This window comes from Prionailurus bengalensis, chromosome B4, assembly GCF_016509475.1.
Source record: "Prionailurus bengalensis isolate Pbe53 chromosome B4, Fcat_Pben_1.1_paternal_pri, whole genome shotgun sequence".
Taxonomy (NCBI): domain Eukaryota; kingdom Metazoa; phylum Chordata; class Mammalia; order Carnivora; family Felidae; genus Prionailurus; species Prionailurus bengalensis.
The window spans coordinates 89,508,312-89,534,868 of NC_057358.1; the positions used below are offsets into that span (position 1 = coordinate 89,508,312).

General features: G+C 40.9%; 1 protein-coding gene across 2 annotated transcripts in view; it reads left to right on the forward strand.

The window, feature by feature from the left end:
- The first annotated feature begins 19 nt into the window (after positions 1 to 19).
- XPOT (exportin for tRNA) overlaps positions 20 to 26,557 on the forward strand; it is a 160,769-nt gene continuing 134,231 nt past the window's right edge. For both annotated transcript variants that reach the window (XM_043564800.1, XM_043564802.1), the window contains exons 1-2: positions 20 to 115; positions 26,128 to 26,188. The gene's annotated coding sequence lies outside the window, so the exon portion shown is untranslated. The remainder of the gene's footprint in view (positions 116 to 26,127; positions 26,189 to 26,557) is intronic.

The window sequence follows — 26,557 nt, forward strand, 5'->3', positions numbered from 1 at the left end:
TTCAGCTCCTGAGCAACTTCGGCGCTTCGGCTCCCGTACTGCTGACTATTCGGATCTTTAGGGCAGAACACGAGACGGTCAACTCGCTGCTCCGCGGACCTGACTGCGTTCTGAGGTGAGCTGAGAGGCCCCTCCCTGTGAGAGTGCGTCAGTGCTGGTGACGTCACGCTGACTTGACGTCCGTAGTTCTTGGTCTTAACATCTGGCCTGGGCTCGCCTGGGGCCTGAGGGCGGAGCGCGAAGATGAGGTTAGTGGCTCGAACTGTGCTCTCTCACAAGGAGTCAGTTCTCATGCCTTTTAAACCAACGCAAGTACGTGGCTTATAGTACCTGATACCGGTAAAGGTTTGTATCTTATCCCCCTGTTTCATTTTCACCCAGTCGCACACTTTGCAATAATTCGCACCTGTATCCTGCACAAGGCATCTCAGGTTCGCGCGAAGGGAACAGCTTCCGAGCAGAGCTCTGCAGCTTGCCCATGCTACCCAATCTACGTTAGGCTTCCTTCAAAAGGTCTTCCAGGAAGGATAAATTTTTTTTTAATTTTTTTTAACGTTTATTCATTTTTGAGACAGAGAGAGACAGAGCATGAATGGGGGAAGGTCAGAGAGAGAGGGAGACACAGAATCTGAAACAGGCTCCAGGCTCTGAGCTGTCAGCACAGTGCCTGACGCGGGGCTGGAACTCCCGGACGGGGAGATCATGACCTGAGCCGAAGTCGGACGCCCAACCGACTGAGCCACCCAGGCGCCCCCAGGAAGGATAAATTAATGAAACTTCTGTTGAAGGTTCTGAACTGATGCCCTGTTGCATTCAGATTAATTGCAAATTCCTTGACATTTAAGAAACACCGTAAACCCACGGGCGCCTGGGTGGCTTAGTCTGCTGGACATCCCACGTCAGCTCACGTCATGATCACCCGGTTGTGGGCTGGAGCCCCGCTCAGGTTCTGTGCTGACAGCTCAGAGCCTGGAGCCTGCTTCAGATTCTCTGTCTCCCTGTCTCTCTACCCTCACCCTCTCTCTCTCTGCCCTTACCCTGCTCTCGCACTCTCCCTCTCTCTCTGTCTCAAAAATAAATAAACATTTAAAAAAAATAAAAGAAACACCATAAACCCAGCTTATAGGTATGTCCACTACTCTGAAATTATGCCCACTACTTGCTGAGTTAGTTTTTTCCTTTCTTCCTTGTACATGATTATTTTACACTAGTCACACTGTTGAATCACGTGTATTCATATGCCTCTTTGACCTAAGTGGTGAACTCCCCAAGTCAGAATCTAACGTTCACTCACCTTTATAATTGTTTCATAATGGATAGTACAGTGATATTTGTTGAAATGAGGGAATTGTCTGTTTTCATTTTTTTTTTTTTGTCAAACTAGATCTGTTTTGCTATCACCATCTTTTCATGCAAATCCAACAGTTTAGTTTTAATGAATATATAGTGCACCTGTTCCCTGCTCTCAAGAATATAGTTGGATACAATCAGCCATGTTAACTGCGATACAAGGCAGAATTTTATGTGTTATAAAGGTGAAAAAGGAGGCAGCAGTCATATCTTTTGGGAAGAATCAGGGAAGCTTCCAGGAGGAGAATGTGATGGTTCTTGATGAATGAGTAGAAGTTAGTAATCAAAAAAACCAACAGACAGTGAAAGAGGGTCATGAAGCTCACAAACATACCCAAGTAATATAAGAATTCCTAAGATAATAAAGGTGGCATCATAAATCAGTAGGGGAAAGGAAAACTTAATTGATAGTGAAGGAGACATGATTGTGACGGGAAAAAAAAAAAAGCACAAAACAAAAACTCCTGTGTCCGGCAACAAAAAATAACAGGGGCACCTGGGTGGCTCAATCGGTTAAGCGTCCCACTTCAGCTGAGGTCATGATCTCATGGTTTGTGGGTTCAAGCCCCGCATTGGGCTCTTTGCTGTCAACGCTGAACCCCTTTGGATCCTCTGTCTTCCTCACTCTCTGCCCCTCCCCCACTCATGCACACGCTCTTTCAAAAATAAATAAAACATCAAAAAAATAACTACAGAGGTACCTGAGTGGCTCAGTCAGTTGAGCATCTGACTCTTGGTTTCCACCCAGGTCATGATCTCGTGGTTTGTGTGTGTGAGTCTACACTGGGCTCCGTGCTGGCAGTGTGGACCTGCTTTGTTTCCTCTCTGCCTCCTCTCTCTCTTGTGTGCCCTCTCTCTCAAAAATGAATAAACTTAAGAAAATAATAACTACATGTGTAAAAAACAAAACCATAAAAAAACTAGAATACAAATGCAAGTGAAGATGTAATTGACTTAGGGATAGGAAAGAGCCTTTTAATTATAGAAGAATTGGAGGAAATTACAAAGGAAGAGATTGACTTGACAATAAAAATGTTAAGAAAACACAATGCCAACATTGTAACATATGTCAGACAAAAATTTAATATGCTCAACATTTTAAGATGTAGTAATCATAGAAATGCAGTTTGAACTATTCAATTTTCTCCATCAGGTTTTTTTTTTTGTTTTTTTTGTTTTTTAATTCTTAAGTGCTGATAATCATGCAGTGAGTTTGTTTCTACATTGCAGATGGGAATGTAACTTGGTATGACCTTCTGGAAAACATTTGGCAGTATACATTAAGGTTAAATGAGAATATATGTACAGTGTCTAGGACAGTGTGTGATAAGCTCATGCTTAATAGGTGTTAGTAATATCTATCATTATTTTTACTGTTGTTATCAATAGCATCATCATACCTTTTCATCAGCAAAGCACCTAGTATAATACCTTGAACTTAATGGATATTTGCTGAACATTTGATTGGCTAATTCTCCTTGTGTCATAAGAATTTTATAGGAAAAGATAGTCAATGACATGTCAACCTGTTAAAACATTAAAATTATAAAGCAAGAAGTTACCTTGAATGATCGTATGGTTCAGCCTATAAACAGGATACTTTGTACAGTAGTGATAAATGTTTGTTATTGATGGTACGTTAGCTATCTTTTGCTGCATATCAAATAACCCCAAACTACACCTTCAGGGCACTGGGCTGGCTAAGTTGGTAGAGCATGTGACTTTTGATGTTGGGGTGGTGAGTTCAAGCCCCACGTTGGGGTAGAGTTTACTTTTTAAAAAAAGTATTTGGAGAGCCTGGCTGGCTCAGTCAGTAGAGCATGCAACTCTCCATCTCAAGGTTGTGAGTGTAAGCCCCTGTTGGGCATAGAGATTACTTTAAGAGAAAAAAAAAAAAACAAACCAGGGGTGCCTGGGTTGGGCACGTGGCTCATGATTTTGGCTCAGGTCGTGGTCTCATTGTTCATGGGTTCGAGCCTTGCACCAGACTCCACATGGAGCTTGCTTGGGATTCTCTTTCTCCCTCTTTCTCTGCCCCTCCCCCAGCCTGTCTCTCTCTCTCTCTCAAAATAAATACACTTAAAAATAATAAAACAAACCCAAAATGTTGTGGCTTAAAACAGTAAAAGTCCTGTATTATCTCTCCCAATTTCTGAGTCAGGAACTCAGGAACGGTTCAGCTGGGCATTTCTGTTTCAGTCTCAGACTCAGAAGGTTGAAGTCAGATGTTGTTGGCTAGGGCTGTGGTCATCTGAAGATTTATTTGGAGCTGGAGAATCCACTTCCAAGGTGATTCTCTCACATGTCTCAGAAGTTGGCTTCGTCTGTTGGCCACAGGGGCTTTTCCGCAGGATAGCTTGAGTGTTCTCACAGCGTGGCAACTGGCTTATTCCGGAGGAAATGATGATCTAAAAGACCAAAGCAGAAGCTGCAGTGCCTTTTATGACATAGCCTTGACCATGTTCAGGGCCAGCCTTGATTGAATTTGGGCAGGAGAGTAATGAAGTGCATGAATGCTAGGAAAGAAGGATCAGTAGAGGCTACCCCGGAGGCTGGCTCCCACAGGTGAGGATGACATTTTCAGCTGGAGAATTGTTTATCTTCTTAAAAATGTCTCAGGATGGAAGCCGTTAAAAGTGCTTCTTTGTAGTATTGCTCAAGAAGTTGTTTCTTAATTTCAGCCATGATCTCTCCTATTAAGTCTAGAAAAACAGTTGTGTTCAAGACTATTGATTTAATACTGCTCTTTACAGCTTGAAAATTTCCCTACTGACAGTACCAGTGACAAAACCATTTTAGTGACAACAACCCTTTTGGGGGGCAAAAGACCATTAAGAACAGGCAAGGTGATGATTCATTCATTTAGTCAAGCACCCATTTTTGTCACTGATTTGATACAGTGGACTGTGTTTTATGTGTGGCCAATAGACACATAAAGTAACATACACCAGGGCACCTAGGTGGCTCAGTCAGTTAAGCATCTGATTCTTGGTTTCAGCTCAGGTCATGATCTCAGGTTTGTGAGATCGAACCCTGAATCAGGCTCTGTGCTAACAGCACGGAGCCTGTTTGGGATTCTCTCTCTCTCTCTCTCTCTCTCTCTCTCTGCCCCTCCCTCTCTCATGCTCGCATTCTCTTTTTCTTTCAAAATAAATAAATAAAATACATTAAAAAAATAAAGTAACATATACCAAAAATAATTTTACAACTTAATGATTATGCCAGTTAATTATCACTCAAGTTTTAAATTTTTTTTTTTTCAACATTTATTTATTTTTGGGACAGAGAGAGACAGAGCATGAACGGGGGAGGGGCAGAGAGAGAGGGACACACAGAATCGGAAACAGGCTCCAGGCTCTGAGCCATCGGCCCAGAGCCCGACGCGGGGCTCGAACTCACGGACCGCGAGATCGTGACCTGGCTGAAGTTGGACGCTTAACCGACTGCGCCACCCAGGCGCCCCTCACTCAAGTTTTAAATCATTTGGACTCACTTCACTTTTGCTGTTCTATTTTATTGACATAATATTGACATAATAATAAAACTCATTGATTTAGCACTTACCGTGTGCCAGGTGCTTTACATATCACTAATATTCCAACAAACCTTCAAAGGTGTAGTTATCACCATTTTATTGTGGAGTAATTAAGTAATGTGTCCAAAGTACACAGCCAGTAAGTTGCAAGGCTGAAGTGCAAGCCAAAATCTGTGTCTCTTTCCTTTCTCAAGCATGGCTGCTGTTAGGCAGTTATCCCCATACGCATAAGCCTCCCACCTGAGATGTAAGAGACTTCCACATTGTTATTCAGGCATTCTCAAATTGTTTCTGTAGGTGTCTCCCGTACTATATTGACAATATGGTTGAAAGATATGATTTCAGGGGCATCTCGTGGCTCAATCGGTTAAGCGTCTGACTCTTGATTTCTGCTCAGGTTATGATCTTGTGATTCATGTGTTCAAGCCCTGCCTCGAGGTCTGGGTTGATGGCATGGAGTCTGTTTGGGATTCTTTGTCTCCCTTTTTCTCTGCCCCTCCCCTGCTCACGCTCATGTGTGCATGCGCATGCACTTTCTCTCTCTCTCTCTCTCTCAAAAATAAGTAAACGTTTTTTTTTAAAGGAAAAAAGATATGATTTGAGAAGTCTTTTTTGGCTTACCAAGAGGAACCAGATATTTCATATAGAACAACCTCTCATTTTCTTTTCAGATTATTTACTAAAAAATTTCAGACAATTAGCGATACATTATATAGCTCTTTAGCATCTAACTTTCAACTAAATTACCTTCTCTGTTGTATTTAAAAAAAAAGTCTGACCAGGGGCGCCTGGCTGGCTCAGTCGGTAGAGCATGTGACTGACTCTTGATCTTGGGATCATGAGTTCAGGCCCCATGCTGGGTGTAGAGTATACTTAAAAAAAGAAAAGAAAAAAACACTTTTTTTTTTTTACACTTAATTAACTCTTCCCATTTTGTTTTTCTACACTTCTAAATATAATGTGATTTTGAAATCAAGATTAGGAGATTATACAGAGTGATGAATTGAGGGAACTCATCCAAGCTTAAAGAGAGAAAGAATAGTTGAGATCTGTTCTCTTTTTTTTTTTTTTTTTTAATTTTTTTAACGTTTATTTATTTTTGAGACAGAGAGAGACAGAGCATGAACAGGGGAGGGGCAGAGAGAGAGGGAGACACAGAATCTGAAACAGGCTCCAGGCTCTGAGCTGTCAGCACAGAGCCCGACGCGGGGCTCGAACTCACGGACCGCGAGATCATGACCTGAGCCGAAGTCAGACGCTTAACTGACCGAGCCACCCAGGCGCCCCTGAGATCTGTTCTCTAAATAACCATTGATTAATATTGGTATAGAACTGCATTGTCCAATATTTGGTAGCCACTAGCAATATGTGGCTATTTACATTTAAATGAATTGAAACTAAATAAAATTTGAAATTTGGTTCTTCATTTGCACTAGCCACATTTCAAATGCTCAGTAGCCAACCATGGCTAGTGGCTGTTGGATGACACTGATACCAAAATTTGTATTATTACAAAAAAGTTCTATGGGACAATGCTAGGAAGAAGCGATATCAGAAGAAGGAATTTCACGGATAAAACAAAATAAGCCAAAATGAACAGCAAAGTGTATTATTATTTTAATCCTACTTCATACTTTTTTTCTTGACAATATTCGCATTTATGCTTTCTCTTCATAGTGTTTTATATGTATATACTTCTTTTTAAAAAAAAATTTTTTTTTAACCTTTATTTATTTTTGAGACAGAGAGAGACAGAGAATGAACGGGGGAGGGTCAGAGAGAGGGAGACACAGAATCTGAAACAGGCTTCAGGCTCTGAGCTGTCAGCACAGAGCCCGACGCGGGGCTCGAACTCACGGACCGTGAGATCATGACCTGAGCCGAAGTCGGATGCTTGACTGACTGAGCCACCCAGGCGCCCCTATATGTATATACTTCTAAATAAGAAATAAGTACAACTAAACTTATGGAATACTTAATAAATTCCAGGAATTGTGCAAAGTGCTTTACATGAATTAAGTCATTTTTAATTCTTACGGCAATACTCTGTTGTGGAAAATTTGGAAACTATTTAAAAAAGAGAGAAAGCCGAGCTCAATCCCCAAACCCGGAGATAATCAGGGTTCACATTTCTAGTGGATGCTGTGTGGTATGCTGCCCAGATCCCAAGCTGTAGCTGCCAGGGGTGTCGGCTGCTAATGACTCACGGTGGCTTCTCTCCAAAATTGCCTTCTGTGAAGGAAACCGCCTCATCCTGGGTTACAGTCTGTCCCTGGGGGCGACTCAGATCCAAGGACTGGTCGTTTGTGAGGTACAAGGCAGAGTCCCTCAATTGTAACAATCTGGGACATTCAGCTTTAGAATTCCCCATGGGACCCGCCAGTTAAAGCCTCTGTGGCAAGTGCCCTGCGGGTCACCTCCCTCTGCCCCGTCCTGCCTCCCTCAGAGGTGCTGTTCCTGAAAGCACTCTGGAGTAAAATCAAGCACCTGCATGCACCTCCCTGCCTCAGTCTGTTTCCTAGAAAACCCAACCTAAGTCAGCATTTTCAGAACGTGAGTTCCGGGTTTTTTGGATATAACTGTTCAAGTTTTTTAAATCTGTCAAAACTTTTTTCACCCCAACAAATTTGATGATTTCTTATCGAGTGTTTTGTATGTTCGTTTATTAGTTGATAACATTTCTAGGAATAATTTTGCATGTACTTAAGTATGTTTCGGTACCACAGTTTTTAACAGTCTCCTGGGATTCATCTGGCACATCATACTCCGTTAGTCTTGTATTCTCAGATGTTTTGGTATTTCCTGGTTTTCACTGTGGCAGACCCTAGAACTCAACAGACCAACACCCATTCCCAGTTTTCCTCTTACTTGCCTGCCTATAGGATAGGAAAACCAAATATTCCCAAATGTTCTGTTTTCTTCACCTTACCGAAGATTACTGAGGTTGAGGGAGAAATTCCAGGAAAGGGAGGCATACGTGTATTGCCTTCCAAATAAAATGAGACAGTCAAAACTGGTATTTGTTGTCTATTCAGCAAATTTGTTGTCTATTTGTATTTCTGCTTTGTGAGCCGGGGGAAGTCTAGAGCTGTAGTAGCCATCTTTCATCCCTGAAGGGAAAGTCAAGAAAATTCAAGGCTTTTGACTTTGAGAAAATTCAGCATTTAAACCAATGCCAGCAATGACCTATCTCTGGATTTCGTGTCATGAGGAGAAAGATAACTTTTTTTTAAGCTACTTGTGTTTGGATTTTCTGTAATTTACAGCTAAAATCATTTATAAATGTCACTGATCCTGGAGTGCATGGGTGGCCCAGTCAGTTGAGCATCTGACTCTTGATTTCAGCTCAGGTCATGATCTCAGCCAGGGTCATGAGATCGAGCCCCGCATGGGTCTCTGTGTTCAGTGTGGATGGAGCCTGCTTAAGATTCTCTCTCTCTCTCTCTCTCTCTCTCTCTCTGTCTCTGTCTCTTTCTCTTTCCCTTTCTCCCTCTGCCCCTCTCCTCTGCTCATACGCTCTCTCTCCAAAATTAAAAAAAAGTCAACTGTTCTTGACATTTGTGATTAGAGGTAATGCAGTGATGAACATTGTATGTAAAAACCTGAATAGCAACAACTTAACATAAAAATCAGGGAGGAAGAGAATTAGGATCCTGCGTTTACAACATTTCTTCTTCTTGACCCTATGCAGCTCTGTGCTTAACCTTCCCACTTTCTTTTTCTTGTGGAGACCAGAGAAATAGCACACATAAGTCTTCTCAAATTTTTCCAAAAAACAATAGTAGTTGGAAGGGGAACTAGGCCTTTTATACATGAGAAACTTATCTCTCCAAAGAGGATATTTTGGCAAATGCACCATGCCATGGTGTCATATCCACTAATACAGAATCAGCAGGGCTTTTTGGAGCATGTACTGTGTGAACTGGGATGCATTTTAGATTGTCAAGAAGTAACTCTCCATATATTTGACTGGAAATCATTAGTATCTCCAGAGTTAGGATATTTTATTCTCTCAGAATGAACATGGAGAATCATAGAAGCTGAACTGAACTACCATTTGAAGTAAAAAGAGCAGTGTTAAATTGCAAACTAGATAACGAAATTGTATTTGAGTTTGATCCCAGCTTTCTAGTGACAGGTACTTGACAACGTGAAACCCGAATCTGGTAAGTCTACCTCCATGACTGCTTCTTACTCACCTGGTCTTGAGACTGTTTCTAATACTGCAGCCCCAGAAACCCTCAGGTTGTCTGGTTCTGGTTCAAAGTGAAGGCATGGGGATGCTTTTTGATAGCATAGTGAGAGTGTCTTAAGTTAGAGATGTTCTGGCTCATTCCTCCTAGTGTCTTTAGGTTGGGAGATAGCTCCAGATCTGGCCAGACTGCTTGCCAGTTTGCTCCAGACTACACTGCCATTCACGGGCACAGACTAAAACTGAACTGGCATGAGTGATAAAGTGAAAAAGCAGCCTAAAAAAATCATATATCTGATAGGAGCTTAATACCTAGATTATATAAAGAACTCCTATAGCACAGCAACAAAAAACATATATCCCAATTTTATTTTTTCCTTTTATTTTTATTTATTTTTAATTTTAGGTAGGACCCATGCCCAATGTGGGGCTTGAACTCATGACTCTGAGATCAAGAGTTGCATGCTCTACTGACTGAGCCAGCCAGGTACCCCCATATATCCCAACTTTAAAATGGGCAAAGAAGATATACAAATGATCAACAAGTATATGAAACAATGCTTGACATCACATCATTAATCATTAGGGAAGTGCAAATCAGAACCACTATGAAATGTCACCTCATACTCATTAGGATAGCTATAATCAAAACACCAGAAAATAGTAAGTGTCAACAAGGATGGGGAGAAATTGGAACCCTTTTGCACTATTGGTAGGAATGTAAAGTAGTACAGCTGCTATGGAAAACAGTGTGGGGGTTCCTCAAAAAAGTTAAAAATTAGAGGGGCACCTGGGTGGCTCAGTCGGTTAAGCGTCCAACTTCAGCTCAGGTCATGGTCTCATGGTTCATGAGTTCAAGCCCTGCATCGATCGGGCTCTGTGCTGACAGCTCAGAGCCTGGAGCCTGCTTCAGATTCTATGTCTCCCTCTCTCTCTACCACTCCCCTGCTCGCTCGCTCTCTCTCTCTCTCTCTCTCTCTCCCTCAAAAAATAAAAAAACATTAAAAAATATTTTTTTAAGTTAAAAATTAGAATTACCATATGATCCAGCAATCCCACTTCTGGGTGTATATCCAAAAGAATTGAAAGCAAGATCTTGAAGAGATATTTACATACCTATGTTTATAACAGCATTATTCACAATAGCCAAGAAGTGGGAGCAACCCAAATGTCATAAACAGAGGAATGGATAAACAAAATGTGGCACAGACATACAACGGAATATTATTCAGCCTTACAATGGAAATAAGGAAATCCTGTCATATGCTACAGCATGGATTTTGAGGACATTATGTTAGGCGAAATGAGCTAGTCACAAAAAATTAAATACTGTATGATTCCATTTATATGAGGTATCAAGAGTAGTTAAATTTATAGAGATAGAGAGTAGAATGGTGGTTGCCAGAGACAAGAGGGGAGAGGGAGAGGGAATGAGGAATTACTATTTAAGAAGTGTAAGGTTTCAGTTTTGCCAAAATGAAAATGTTCTGGAGATCGCTGCAGTGTGAATATACTTAGCCCTGGAGAAGGGAAGGGGGAGGAAGGCGAGGTGAAGATCATAAGTGCCCACAACGCTTAAAATATTTACTGTCTGGGCCCTTTACAGAAGTTTACTAACCCCACAAACCGTATTATTCATGGCCCATTTCACAGTTTTTGTATTTTCTTGGTGTATTAGGTGCAAGAAGTAGGAACCACTCACACCATTTTGAGCAAAAAGGGATTTAATATAGGGAGTCAGGAGTTTAGCAAATCATTGGCCAGGGTGTTTGGGTCACCGGGGGTCTCCAGGAGTGATTCCTAGCACAAGACTGCTATTCTGTCCTACTGGGAGAGCCGATATCTCTGCAACTATCAGAGAGGTGGCCGTCAGTGGACTCCATGGGTACTGTAGAGTTCAAAGACCTGTCACTGTAGCTGTGATCTGAGGATCAGGAAGCACTGCTTCCCCTGGGACGACCTCTCAACACCCACAGAGTTGGCACCTGAACACTGAACTAATGCTGAGGAAAGCCCAGTGGGTGCACAGATGAAATAAACAGGTGTTCTGTTGCAGCAGCAACAAAGCGAATGACTCCAGCCCCAGATCCACCTTCCAAGTGCTTCTGACTGGCAAAAGCAGAACCCTAACTGCAGGGAGATGAGGGGAAACGTGGTTTTTCCTTCTTTAGCCCCTGCAGGATCAGAAGGCACACTAGGGGTTTGGAGTGGATGCCGAGAGCCAGCCGAGGGCACCCACCACAGCTGGTCTGTGGCTTCAGGCTCTTTCCAACCCTTCTCACTTTGGCCAACTCCTTATCCTTTTATCTGAGAAACCTCCTCTGATGCTCCCTTCCCGACCTCCTCCCTTCCTAGATAGGATGTCCTTCCGTGAGCTCCCATAGCTCTAAGCTCTGGCTCAGCCATGTACGTACCACTCCGTATGATAACAGCCTGGTTCCTTCCTCCACTAGATTGCAGGCTCCTTGAAAGCACAAACTCAGTCTTATTAACATGTAGGTAATTGGTGTATATTTGTTGAGAATAATAGTTACCATAATATAACATCAGAAATAGCGTCTCTTCTCCTGTTTTTGTTGTTCCGTACTCTTGTGTGCTGGTATCTGTACACAGTGCATGCTCAGTAAATATTAACTTCCTGGTCGGAGCAAAGAGAAACTCCACCAATGCTCTATATGTGTGTATTCTAATTTGACTCTGTATTCTTACATAGGTTAGTAATACTGTGGAACAGCTAATGTTTGAACAGTTTCAACGTATGTGTACATGTACATACGCTGGTGAGTATATATATAATCCCCGCAACTATTCTATTAGGTAGATGCTAATAGCGTCTACTATTTTTATTCCTATTTTATAGATGAAGAAACTGGGGCTTAGATAGGTAAATATGTTATCTATAGTCACACCTAGTGACAGAGCTGAGACTCACATCAGGGTCTAATATCAAAATCTGTACTTTTAGCCACGATGACGATGATGTTGATTGTGATGACAGCTGTGGTTCCAGACATTGTGCTCGACATTTTACATGTGTTTTCTTAAGCAATATATTTCCTTGCAAAGAATTGATGCTTAATGGTTGTTACATGTGGTAAGGTAGATAAACCTCTTGATTATCTGTGGACTCTGCTGCTAATTCACTGTGTGACTTCAGGCAAACTACTAACCCTTCTGAGCTCTTATTTCCTTCTCTGCAAATCAGTGAATGATTTTTAAAATATTTCTAGTTCTAAAATTCCAGAACTCTGTGAAGCAATTCTACTTTGTTTTTCATTCCATAATTTTTACTTCTTAGCCTCTGAATTCTAAGTAGGATTCCTATAGGATCTCGATTTTATTTCAGTGTTTGCTCATATCTTCATGGTACCTTGTCTGGTGCTCAGCACAGTTTGTAACAGCCTCATAGAGGTATAGATGGAGATTTCTGTAAATCTCCATCTATATAAATCAATTTATATAAATTGAGATCCATCCAAGGGGAAATACCCATCTTCACAAGAAGCCATACTTATTGTTATATGTTACCTTCCTTTGGAGATGACATTCAAATATAGCTTAGGGCTACCTTAGAGATAATCATCCCTCTGCACCCTTGGAAGCTTTTCTGTAGTCTGAGATAAGATTCTTATCCTTAAGGCAAAGTTGTGGTCACTGCCTAAGCATCTACTTTTGTGACTGAATAAAGAAAGGTTTCTTTTATGAAAATTGTGCTGGGTACTCGTAAAAGGGTCCTTGGTCTGTGGATAATGCCAGATACAGTAGGGAGTTTTCTACAGGGAACCTGTTTTTATTCTTCCCGCTATCTTTTACAGTACAGTCAGAAACTCACAAATCATTCAGTAGCTTTTCTGAATCTTTGAGAAATTATTTATTAGAAAATGAGTTAAAAAAGAACTAGAATTCTCCCCCAATAAATAAACCAATAAATGGCTTATGTGCAATTCAAAATGATTCTGAAGCCTTGACTTTACATTTTTATTTCAGACAGCCTCAAGAAAAATAGTACCTTAAATACAGATCAAATGAGAGAGTTAAGCCAAAATGCATGTGAACAGGGAAAGAAAATAACTTTTAAAAGAGCTATTCTTAGCTGCTATTTTGCATACTAGGGGAATGGCAACATTTGCCTGGATGGGGGGAAAGGAGCCTTTGTTTGAGAAGGAAAAAAAAAAGTTGGCATTTTGGGGTAGTGTGTATGGGTGGGGGGGGGGTTGACAACGTAAGTTGCCTTGAATAATAGAACCTCCAAGATTGGACTTGAAGAACTTAAAAAAGAGATGAGAAGGAAGTCTGAGCAAAATGGCAGCACCCTGAGAAGAAAATACAGTGAGAAATTCCCCATGTTGAAAATGGCCAAAGAACTTTTAGGTACTTATATTTCTTTCCTTGTGCTGTATTATACTACCTCCTTTCTTGTTCCCGGACTTCCATTAACTGTCCATTATAAGCAACCACTTATAGGGGTGCCTGGGTGGCTCGGTTGGCTAAGCATCTGACTTCAGCTCAGGTCATGATCTCACAGTTTGTGAGTTTGAGCCCCACTTCCAGGGAGCACGACCACCGCTTTGGGTGAACCCCGCTTCTCTCTCCTCTCTCTATCTCTGTCCCTTGTGGGATTCTCTGTCTCTGCCCCTTGTTCACTTGCCCCCCCCCAAAAATAATAATAATAAATGACCACTTATATATAATGGTACTTGGGGAATAAATGAAGAGGGGACAGTGGTCACAGATGAAGCGGGGCACAGGGAAGATAGAAACCACAAGACAGACCAAAGCAAGAAGTTAGAATAAGACATGATCCAGAATTGTTTCTTAACTTTGGGGAATATACCTGTATATTAACAGATTGGATGAATTTAGAAGCCTGGGGCGCTTGAGGTCACTCCGAACAACACATGAAGGGTTAAAGTCTGATCTAAAGCAGCAGGAAAACTCCCAGACTCTGCAGGGTCAACACAGTGGATCTACATACTCTTGGTTCACTTTTCTTCCAGGACTCAAATGTAGAGAATCCATAGAGAAAATTGGAGACCAACATTAAGAACCGTTCATTTGACTGGAGAAACGACATATTTAAAAACAACAGCAGGGGCGCCTGGGTGGCGCAGTCGGTTAAGCGTCCGACTTCAGCCAGGTCACGATCTCGCAGTCCGTGAGTTCGAGCCCCGAGTCAGGCTCTGGGCTGATGGCTCAGAGCCTGGAGCCTGTTTCAGATTCTGTGTCTCCCTCTCTCTCTGCCCCTCCCCCGTTCATGCTCTGTCTCTCTCTGTCCCAAAAATAAATAAATGTTGAAAAAAAAAATTTAAAATAAATAAATAAATAAATAAAAACAACAGCAACAACCAGAACTCTCTAACCAGTTCATATGTGGGTCTGTGCATTTCTTAGTAACTGTCACCATGGTAGCAAGGCAGTTTGACAAGGGCACCTTCTTAGCATAGTACATACAAAGGGGAGAGATCACAGCTAATCATGTACTGTCTTGTACCTTCTTTATTTAGTTGTGCTCATCCCGTATTCCTGACTATTAGCCTCTGACACTTCTCTCCCTAATGGCATCAAGCACAATGCTAGGAATATATTAGGCACTCAAACATGTACACTGATTGACTAAATTAAATAAATGGTGTTTCTACTATGCCTTCCTTTCCAGTCTATAGGGAATGTCACCCGGCAGAAATCTGATCTTAAAAATGGCTCCTACGTTTGTCTGGGGGATCAAAAGTAGGCCATTTTCTTGATTGGGCTGGCCCAGTGTGGATTTCAGGTTGAGGGGGTGAAGGGACAGTGATTAGGTTCTCGGAGATACTGTATTACTGAAAGACTAACACGTGAGTGGTAAGTAGAAAAGTGTAGGTAGAAAAGTGAGGCTATTCGAGGCCTGGAAGCTTTGTGTAAGGACTTGCACGCAGCACTTTTTCCTGGGTGCAAACACAACTGTGGCAGCCGTTTCTGTGGTGTTTGATATTAGGACTGAGTTAAAGCCCTGAGGACAGGGCATTCCACCGATTCTGGCTTCAAACCGGGAAAGCTTTTTAAGCCCCTAGCCCCGCCTTATACCCAATTCACACTCAGCCTGGGAAGTCTCCTTATTATAGTCCCTTGAATTAATGGTAATCTTTTACTAGAGCCTTTTCCCTAATACATTTTCACATTTCATTTTAATTGTCATCTATGTAATTGCTCTACATTTTCTGTTTTTTAACATTTTGTTATTTCACATTTTCTTTTAAAAGTGTTTAAACGTGGACACACCTCCTTATTTTAATAACGAGCATGCCCATGTTTGCTACTTTAAAATCCGAGTTCCTGGGCACCTGGGTGACTTAGTTGGTTAAGCGTCCGACTTCGGCTCAGGTCATGATCTCACAATTCGTGGGTTCAAGCCCCGCGTCAGGCTTTGTGCGGACAGCTCAGAGCCTGGAGCCTGCTTTGGTTTCTGTGTCTCCCTCTCTCTCTCCCCTCCCCAACTCGTGCTCTGTGTCTGTCTCTCAAAAATAAACATTAAAAAAATTAAAAATAAAAAAATAATAAAATCTGAGTTCCTGCATTTTCAGTAGCTCTTCAAACTGTGCCACCTTCGCCATATGGATAGATATTCTAATCATGTTCAAGACTGAAATCAGCTGCAATAATTTGTCTTTGGAATTCTTTCTTTTTTTTTTTTTTTAATTTTTTTTCAACGTTTATTTATCCTTGGGACAGAGAGAGACAGAGCATGAACGGGGGAGGGGCAGAGAGAGAGGGACACACAGAATCGGAAACAGGCTCCAGGCTCTGAGCCATCAGCCCAGAGCCCGACTCGGGGCTCGAACTCACGGACCGCGAGATCGTGACCTGGCTGAAGTCAGACACTTAACCGACTGCGCCACCCAGGCGCCCCTGGAATTCTTTCTTTTTAAAGCAGGTTTTTTTTTTTATGTTTTTGTTTTTATTTATTTTGAAAGAGAGTGCGAGCAGGGCAAGGGCACAGAGAGAGGAAGAGAGAGAACCCCAAGCACTGTCAGCACAGAGCCCGATGCAGTGCTCAAAATCATGAAATGTAAGATCATGACCTGAGTAGAAATCAAGAGTCAGATACTTAACCAACTGAGCCACCCAGGTGCCCCTGTCTTTGGAATTCTTTAGCAGTAGCTGTTGATAAAGCCCAAATGTGACCAGTTTGGTGGGTCAGCCACTGAGACATGATCATCATAATGCTATCACCCTCCCTGGGACCAACTTTGCAGGACCAGCCTGTTGTGGAAAGGGCTGTATCAGTCACTATTCCCAGAGAGGAACAGGTTAAATCCTTCCAAACCTGCTGAGGAATTTGCCCTAGTTCTTTGAAACTAGCCTGTAACTTGAAAGTATAATTGGTTGCAAATGTGTTTCTTTCTTCCTCAAAATTACTTTTGAACCCTGTGAGACAGAGAGAAAGGCATTTCTCTTTGCATAGATTCAGACCACCACTGTTGATAAACTGATCTAATTCTGTATGAAATTTGGGGAGCATACAAGTAATGTGACTTCATTTTATCAAAGGAATGTTTAGACCTCTAGTTGTGAAAGTCAATGAATACACAATTGATGTGGTTATAGCATTCAGGTCTCCTCTGTCGATTTTTTTACCTCTGAGTTTAGCACAAGTGCTCAGTGAATGTTTGTTAAATGAGTGAGTGAATGAAAAGCTCGTCACAGTGTGACTCCTACCTACTTTTTAAAAAATACTTATTTATTTTGAGAGAGAGAGATAGACAGCACTCACACGTGCAAACTGGAGAGGGGCAGAAAGAGAGGGGGAGAGAGAATCCCAAGCAGGTTCCGCACTGTGAGCACAGAGCCCATCGTGAGGCTCAAACCCATGAACCGCAAGATCGTGATACGAGCTGAAATCAAGAGTCGGACACTTAACTGACTAAGCCCCCCAGGTACTCCCTACCTACTTTTCCAACTGTATTTCCTACAGTCTTTCTTCCCAAAAAAATATACAGTAGTTTACACTCTGGCAAAACAGCTGTTCCGTTTCCCAAAAACCTCTCCTGCTTTTCCACTTTGGTACTTCTGTTGCCATACCACTGCCTAGAATGTTCTTCTCTTACTTCCCAGACCAGGAAAATGTGACTGTTTTCTCATCTCAAATGCCATGTCCTTCATGAAAATTTTACTGATTATTTCAATAACACATAAGCCTTTTCTCCTTATGGCTCACAAAACTTTACCTCGTGGTCATTTATTATCAACCATCTTATGTTATAATTATTTTTGTGGTTGATTTATTCCCCTTTCTATAAAGTTAGCTTCTCAAAGATAGGCACTGGGTCTTATTAAACTTTACAGTGATTAGCACACGCTTGATACTCAATAGCTACTAGTTGCTGAAATAATTTTAGTAATTAATTTTGCTATTACTGTACTACAACTCCAGCAAATTTTATCATTTTTCTAAATAAAACAAAAATGTTCTCATATATTAACACTATTGGAGCCCCAGAATTAGATCAGAACTGTATCTTTGTCAACATTTTCTTTCTAGTTAATTCTGCGGGTTGGATATTGAAGCATTAAGACTCTCACTTTGTGTTTTAATTTTGTTAATGTTTATTTTTAAGAGAGAGAGAGAGCACTCGTGCAAGTGGGGGAGGGGCAGAGAGCTAGGGAGACAGAATCTGAAGCAGGCTGCAGTCTCTGAGCTGTCAGCACAGAGCCTGATGCGGGGCTCAAACTCACAAACCGTGAGAGCTGAAGTTGGATGCTTAACCCACGGAACCACCCAGGCTCATTGTGTTTTAAATGATCATGGACTTACTTGGTTCTTTTAGTGACATCATTAGCATTATTAAAAGTCATATCTTGTTCTCCTCAAAGAAGATCTTTTGAGTATTTTTTCCTGAACTATGTATGTATTGTTAAATTCTTAACTCCGGTGATCATTCATTCCTTCGTTCTTGCCTGCATTACTAAAAAGCTGCAGTTCCGTCCGTTCATCAATTTGCATATGAGGCAAAGGGTTTCAGAGAGACTCTTGGGGCTGTGCTTTTTGCATAATGTTAAACATTTCTTTCTACTGATCACCTATTCTTGACACATAATGATAAAAACAAAGATTCTCTTCCAATTTTTTTTTTAAATTAGCTATCACCACCTGCAAGGCATAAAGAGAAAGGAAATGGAGCATAAATTATCCCAGAATTGAGCCTGGAAGTCATTTGAGGAACTTCCCTCTTGAAAGCAGAAAGCCTGCTCTATGTTTTATTTCCTAAAATGTCTAGCTCTCCTGAAGAAGGTAATAACTCATTTGGGAAATTCTAAGGATTTAAGACAAAAGATACAAAGAGGTGGATAAGATTGTCCTTTACAGAATTTGGGACAGTATTAATTCTGACCAGTGCCTGGGTAGCAGTCCTGGAATACAACTTTCCAAGTCTCTTAAAAGCATTACTCATAGTGGCACCTGGGTGGCTCAGTCAGTTAAGCGTCCAGCTTTAGCTCAGGTCGTGATCTCGCAGTCCGTGAGTTCAAGCCCCGCATCGGGCTCTGTGCTGACAGCTCAGAGCCTGGAGCCTGCTTCAGATTCTGTGTCTCCCTCTCTTTGCCCTTCTCCCACTCACATTCTGTCTCTCTCTCTCAAAAATAAGTAAACATTAAAAAAAAAAAAAGCATTATTCCTAAAATAAGTACTTCTTCCAGTCAAACCCTTACTAGTTTTTATTTTACTATTTTATTATTTATTTTTAAGGTTGTTTTTGTTTTTTTTTTTTTTTTTTTTTTTAGTTATCTCTACACCCAACATGGTGCCCAGATTTACAACCCCAAGATCAAGAGTTGCATGCTTCACCAACTGATCCAGCTAGGTGCCCCCCCCCTACTTTTTAAAAGTTTATTTGTTTGTTTGTTTGTTTGTTTGTTTGTTTGTTTTGAGAGAGAAACAGAGCAAGTGGGAGAGGGGTAGAGAGAAAGGGAGAGACAGAATCCCAAGCAGGCTCCCTACTGTCAGTGAAGAGCCTGATGCAGGGCTTGAACTCACAAACTGCGAGATCATGACCTGAGCCTAAACCAAGACTCAGAAGCTTAACTGACTGAGCCACCAGGTGCCCCTAGGTACCCTGTAAAAAAACTTTTTTTTTAAGTAAGAAGAAGAAACATTTAGATTAAATGTTTTCATCACCCCCTCACATTACCTCTCCAAAGAGGTAATGAGATGAAGTTTTGTTTTTCAACCATGGGAAGTTGAGGAATTTCAGCTAACTAGCCTGCTGGTCTAAGTAAGAGAAGAGAGATGGACAAAATGATTGCTTCCCTGAGAAGCTTGGCTGGGACCAAGTGAAGGTCTTCACAGCCTGGTGTCTATACAAGACGCCGATACTGGAAATAACATGAGTCTGGGTATATCTGAGCATGTGGACTGAGCTCCCGGATTTAATTACAAACCACTGAGTCGAAGGGAGTTCATCATTGTTTGTATCACACATCTATAACACATGTAGATCTGCTCCCCAGCAAGCCCCAACAACAAAAGCCTATCTGACTAGTCATCCTCCTGCTCTTCTAAATTGAATTTTCCAGATTTAAGTAGCTGAATCTGAAGTAAGCTTCTGAAAGGAACCAGTTTATCTGGTATCTGTAGCAGAGGTTGGCAAAATTCCACATTCAGGACCGAGTAGCCTGGAGCCTGTTACGTTTTTTCTTTAACAGCTTTATTGAGATATAATTCATGTGCCATACAGTTCCCCCGTTTAAAGTGTACAATTCATTGGTTTTTAATATATTTTCTGAGTTGTGCTACCATCACCACAATTAATTTTATAACATTTTCATCACACCCCCAACAATCCCATACCCATAAGCAGTCATTTCCCCTGTCTCCCCTAACTGTAATTAATCACTAATCTACTTTTTGTCTTCATATATTTGCCTATTCTGACATCCCATGCAAATGAAATCATACAGTATTTGGTCTTTTATGCCTGGTTTCTTCCACTTAGCATGTTTTCAGGATTCATCCATGTTGGAGCACATCAATACTTCATTTCTCTTTATTGCCAAATAATTTACTATATGGATGTTTCCGCATTTTGGTTATGAATAATGCTGCCATGAGCATTTGTACACAGTATTTTGCATGGATATATATTTTCATTTCTCTTCGGCGTATATATACCTAGAAGTAGAATTGCCGGATCATATGGTGACTCTATCTTTAACCATTTGAGGAACTGCCAGACTGCTTTCCAAGGCGGCTGTGATATTTCACATTTTTGCCAGTAGTGTGTGAGGGTTCCAATTTTGCCAAGAATTGCTATTATGTATCTTTTTTTATAATAGCTACCTAGGGGGTGAGAAGTGGCATCTCGTTGTGGTTTTGTTTTGCATTACTCTAATCTGCAGCCAATTTTTATATAGTCTAAAACTAAGAATGGTTTGTACATTTTTTAAATGTTGAGAAAAACACTTCATGATACATGAAAATTTTCTGAAATTTAAATTTCGGTCTCTATAAATAAAGTTTTATTGGAATATAGCCAAACCCATTCATTATGTATTGTCTGTGGCTGCTTTTCTCACTACGCCGAAGTAATTACAACAGAGACCATATGGCCTGCAAAGCCTAAAATATTTACTGTCTGACCATTCACAGAGAAAGTTTCCCAACCCTGGTCTACAATATAGTTGGATTCGACTACAAAGGATCTGGGGTAGGAAGGAGGAAGTATGACTGCCTGGTAAGAATAGATTCCTTCTTTCTTTCCTTCCTTCCTCTTTCTTTCTTCCTTTCTTCTTCCTTTCGTAGGCTCCACGCCCAATGTGGGGCTCAAACTCATGACCCTGAGATTAGGAGTCATATGCTCTACCAACTGAGCTAGCCAGGAGCCCAGGATTTTTCTTCCTTAATAAAAATAGAACGCAAGCTGGCAGAATAAGGAAACACATCAGGATATTATGGAACTTAGGTAGACCACCATATTTTTATCTGAATCATTATTATAACATTCTTCCAAATCTGGGCTCTCCTCATCGTACAGATTTCTCCCAGAGTTCTATTCCTAATCTGCCACTCTGATCATATATTGTTCATCAGAAACCTCTAGGGGTTTCCCACATCCACAGACTCTTAGGACCATTTAACCAGGGTCTGGCATGATCTGATAGCATCTTAATGTTCCAACCTTGTCTTCCAGCACTTTGAACCAGACCACCCAGCCTGAATTTCAGGATTCTGTGCTCATTCTTATTTTTCTTCTACGTAGAATGCTTTTTCTCTTCTCCAAATCCCAAACACACTTTATTATTGTTATTGTGAAATGTTTCAAGTATACAGAGAGGTAAAGAGAATGATATAGGAATATCTATGCACTCACCAACCACCAAGCTTTGTCAAGTCTTATCATTTTCCATGTTCTGTGGTGTTAAAAAAATATCGTAGAGCTAGTTATTTTTAAAGCCTCCTCAAATACAAAATCTTATAAGTAGGCCTCCTTGAGACCTTCTTCCTGTGATCTCCTGTGATTTCCTGTAACACTTTCTATGTACCTCCATCATTGACCTGTTCTGTCCTTATAAAATATTTTGAATATTCCTCACTATTATCATTCTCATGGAGGGGTACAAAGATTATTTATTTTAGGTAGTCTAACGAAAAGACATTTAAAAAAATTTTAACTGTGGGTTTCTTTTTTAATGTTTATTTTTGAGAGAGAGAAAGAGACAGAGTGAGAGTGGGGAGGGGCAAAGAGAGAGGGAGACACAGAATCTGAAGCAGGCTCCAGTCTCTGAACTGTCAGCACAGAGCCCGATGCCGGACTTGAACCCACAGACTGACTCTGAGATCATGACCTGAGCCGAAGTCGAGTGCTTAACTAACTGAGCCACCCAGGCACCTCCAAAATTGTGTTTATTTAAAAATGTACACTAGATGGGCACCTGGGTGGCTCAGTCAGTTGAGTGTCTGACTCTTGATTTCAGCTCAGGTCATGATCTCACGGTCATGGGATCGAACCCTGTGTGGGGCTCTGTGTTTGGGCACGGAGCCTGCTCGGGATTCTCTCCCTTCCTCTCCCTCTGCCCCTCCCCTGCTTGCACTCACTCTCTCTCTCAAAAAGTAAAAATGAAAAAAAAAAATTATAAAAAATAATAAAATAAAAATGTACATTAGAAATGTATGTACATACTAGTGTTTAAAATACATATATCTAGATCACCAACTCTGTGATTTCCCAGATATCCTTTAGGACATGGCTAAAGTAGGTAGAGATAGTAGAAAATTATTGAGTAAATAAAAATATAGATGATATGGCAAAAATTTTGAAGACTGTATTCAAATAATTTAGCTTAGAAAACTTAGCTTGTTAGAACAGGGACTTAGTTTTGTTTATTTTTGTATGCTCTAAGTACCCAACTAACCCAGAAAAGATGCTTACTGAATTGAATTTATTTCTCTCTGGGGCAAGATCCTTGAAAATCATAGGGAACCTCTTAAACCTTCTGACAGACCACTTAAGACATTTCCCCCACATTGAATGCCCCTGGCACATATGCCAGAGACAGATGGTGCTTTTTTCCCTCTCTCCCCATCCTGTCCATTATGACAAGTTGCCCCAGTTGGGGCTTGATTAAGTATGAAATAATGCCGGTGATAGTCATGTTCTGAAGGCATGAGGACTCCAGCTTGCCAGGATGCTCTCATCAGCGTTGCTTCAACAGAACGATCTCAGCAAATTTCAGTTTGTGGACCATTTTGGTTCTTGGATCTGGTCCACCACACACACACACACACACACACACACACACACACTCAGCATACTTTATGTTTTAGAGAAGTGTTTCTTGGTCTCCTTAAAATTCACTATTTTGTGGCATTTCTTTCTTCCTTTCTTCCTCCCTCCCTCCCTTCCTCTGTCACTTCCTCCCTCCCTTCCTTTGTAGGCTTCACGCCCAGCACAGAACCCAGCATGGGATTTGAACTCACGCCCCTGAGATTGAGACCTGAGCTGAAGTCAAGAGTCAGACACTTAACCAACTGAGCCACCTAGGCACTCCTGGCATTTTTTCATTATTGTTAATACTGAACCATCTGAAGTCACGTTGGCAACTGAATTTGGTCTTGAGACTTGGCAGTGAGGAATCATTTTGTATAGCAAACCCAATGCACAATGTTAGCCAAATTATGTCATACGGTTACAAAACTCCTGTCCTATCTTCCAGCTTTTCTGAGTAAATGTGACTCTTTCAGAAGTTTCACTCCTCCTACCCTAAAATGACCTTATATGCTCTCAGATATCAGAGGATCCTAAGTGTGATGAAATCCTTTATTTCCTTTCTTATAGCCTGCTTAAATTTTAAGATGGTGTTTTGGGAGAGTGGGAAGCAGGGGGAACTCCTGAGACCTCTGAGTCACAAAAGGAGATCAGAACATGTCTAAAGTTTGATTTAACCCTCAAAGCTTCACTCATATTGGGCTAAATAAGCCTCTGGGAGAAGCCTATGAAACTTCTGTGTATGGCTTTAACAAGTGTTTTCTTTCCTAATTCCTACTGCTAAGGCACAGGTCTTTGCTGATCTTAAAACTCCATGACAGGACTAGCTTATAAGCAGGTTTTTTAATGTTACACTTTATCATCCAAATGAAGACACTTTTATAAATGAAACAGGGGTACTGGGAAGACAAAGGCATAAACCACCAAGCCTCTTATCTATAACAGATCCTTTCAAACTGGGGACTGGTTTTTGGTTTTTTTTTTTTCTTCCCAGGGGAGGGGACTAGTTTTCAACTTGAAAGTCTATGAGGTTTCTCAGAGAGTTTGAAGTTTTGTTTTCATTTCAGTGACATGGCTGTGTTTGCATTATGCTAATCCATTGTTTGTCCCGAGTGGGAAAATTTTAATTGTCCCTGGTCAAAAAGAGAACAGAATCAGACTTCACTTCCAGATAGGGAAATGTTCAAGCCAAGCCAAGTCAGGGGACAGCATGGCCTGTAAAAAAAGACATGTAGTAGTTCTGAAAGAGAAAAGTGTGATAGCAGGATACTGAACTCAAGAGCCTATGTTGTATATTGTACCACATTCATTTTGCAAGAGGAGATGGAGTTTCAGCAAAATGTCATACGTTACATTAAAAATATTAATTTGTATTTAATTTTATAAACGTTTCAATCCTAAATTTGTGTTGGTTCAGTGTCCTGCCTCTGCTCAGGTCATGATCTTGCTGTTCGTGAGTTCGAGCCCCACGTCGGGCTTTTTGCTGACAGCTAAGAGCCTGGAGCCTGCTTCAGATTCTGTGTCTCCCTCTGTCTCTGCCCCTCCCCTGCTTGCGCTGTTTCTCTCTCTCAAAAATAAACATTAAAAAATAAATAAATAAATAAATAAATAAATAAATTTGTGTTGACTTAATAAGAGCATAAGGAGCTTTCTTACACCTGTATTTATGTAGTACATATTAAAGAAGCATGACAACAAAAAATAATTTAATTTTGAAGGTCCACAGGAATTGTAAAAGTTTAAGAGTCCATTCTCCTGCTTAGAGCAGTTTTAGTATTAGATCTTTTTCTTCCTAACCCAACTATGCCCTCTGGTGGTTAGTTGCTGATAGAAGCAAAATACTCCCTTTATAAAATGTGTCCTTTTCAGATTCATTTGTAGATCAGCTGTGCAGCCGACAAAATAATTTCCCTGTAGAAACGGTGTTGTAAACAATAGCAGTTACTGCCGGATAGCCCACAAAAACCCACAGTGGTTCTAGGTCACTTGATCCTCAACCTCCTTTGACCTCCTCCACTGCCTTCCTCACTGGCCAAACAAACAGATCACCATATCCCCAGTCACTGTCAACACCACTACTACTCTGTCCCCATACCTTTCCGGAGTAGAAAGAGGGAGGAAGTGAGTTAGTGCTTCTGTCAACTCCAAAATCTTATAGAAATAACTTGTGCCCTGAAACCCCTCCCCCTCCTGGGGCCTTCAGAGGAATGGGCCACCTAGAAGGAAACTTAGAGGTCCTCTTTGCTTCTTTCCAAATCTTGGGGTAAATAATCTTGCTTCCTTTTCTTTTGTCCTGCCCAGAGCTCCTCTTAGTTTTTCAGGGTTAGAGTCATCTTCCAAGTAGAAGGCAACAAGGAAGGAAAAGCAGACTAGAAAAAAGTGGAAAGAAAAGAAAATGCTTTGACCCAAGGTTTCCCCAAACCCAGAAGTCAGAAGTCTCTGATATCTAACCAGTAAACCTTCAAACACCTGGTCTCCTCCGTGCTTGACAACTTTCCCTTACCAGTCCCTTCTGGAAGAGGAAGGGTTGAGGGAACACTCAGTCTCATGGTACCTGGTGTGTATCATACCAGGAGCATTTAAGCAGTCAGCTGTTATTTGTACTTTGTGATTCCGAGGGCCTCTCCCTGGTGAGGGATAGGGACGATGTGGACCCTGCTGTGTCTAGGCAGATACAAATCCCATTTTCAAGCAACTAGAAGAGGAACGCCTGGGTGGCCCAGGAGATTAAGTATCCGACTTCAGCTCAGTTCATGATCTCACAGTTTGTGGGTTTGAGCCCCAAGTCGTGCTCTGTGCTGGCAGCTCGGAGCCTTGAGCCTGCTTCAGATTCTGTGTCTTCTCCTCTCTCTCTCTCTCTGCCCCTCCCCTGCTTATGCTCTCTTTTTCTCTCTCTCAAAAATAAATAAACATTAAAAAAAATTTTTTTAAAGATAAAGGAACTAGCAGAACTCTTCAGAAGATTATTGAATCCATTTACAGTGACAAAAGGGAAAATTTATATGATTTTAACAAAGTAGGAAAAAATAGCAAAAACATACAGACAAGTGAAACACTTCAGCTAGTTAGAGTACCTGACTGTGGTACATTACTTAATTTGGAATTGCCCTAACATTGACATAATGTGTAAGTTTATTTAAAATAAATGAAAATGTTGATTGTTTTATCTATTGCTATTTAGTAAACCACTCAGTGGGGAGTAGGAGAGACTTAGAAGCTGGCCAGCAGGGAAACTGCTGATGGCTGTGAAAGGTTTTTTATTCATACCAGCAGCATCACACTGTGATATAAATTTTTTTCTATCATTCTTCTAGGTAAGGAAAGGAAAAGAAAGCGGGAAACACTGGAAAAATAAACGAGTTCTTTCCTGTGAAGGTGAGCTTGATTATTTTTCTGTTGAATTTTGGTAAAATAGCAAGGATTAGATTAATTAATGATTGATAACAAATGAAGATTAGTGAGAACGGGTAGGGTACTTAATACTACGTAAATATTTGTATTTAAGTTTTTATCTGCATCATGTATCCTATTTGAAAATAAAGTTTCTGTAAAGTACAAAAACAAAAATAAAATACTTTGGGTGTGAAAAAATAAATTAAAAAAAAACCCCAAAGAATCTAAAACTCAGAAGCTTAAAACAACCCTTTATTTAAAAACAAAACAAAGTTGAGCTCATAGAAACAGAGTAGAAAGTGCTTGCCAGGGGCTAGGGAACAGGGGAGAATAGGGAGAGGGAGAGAACTA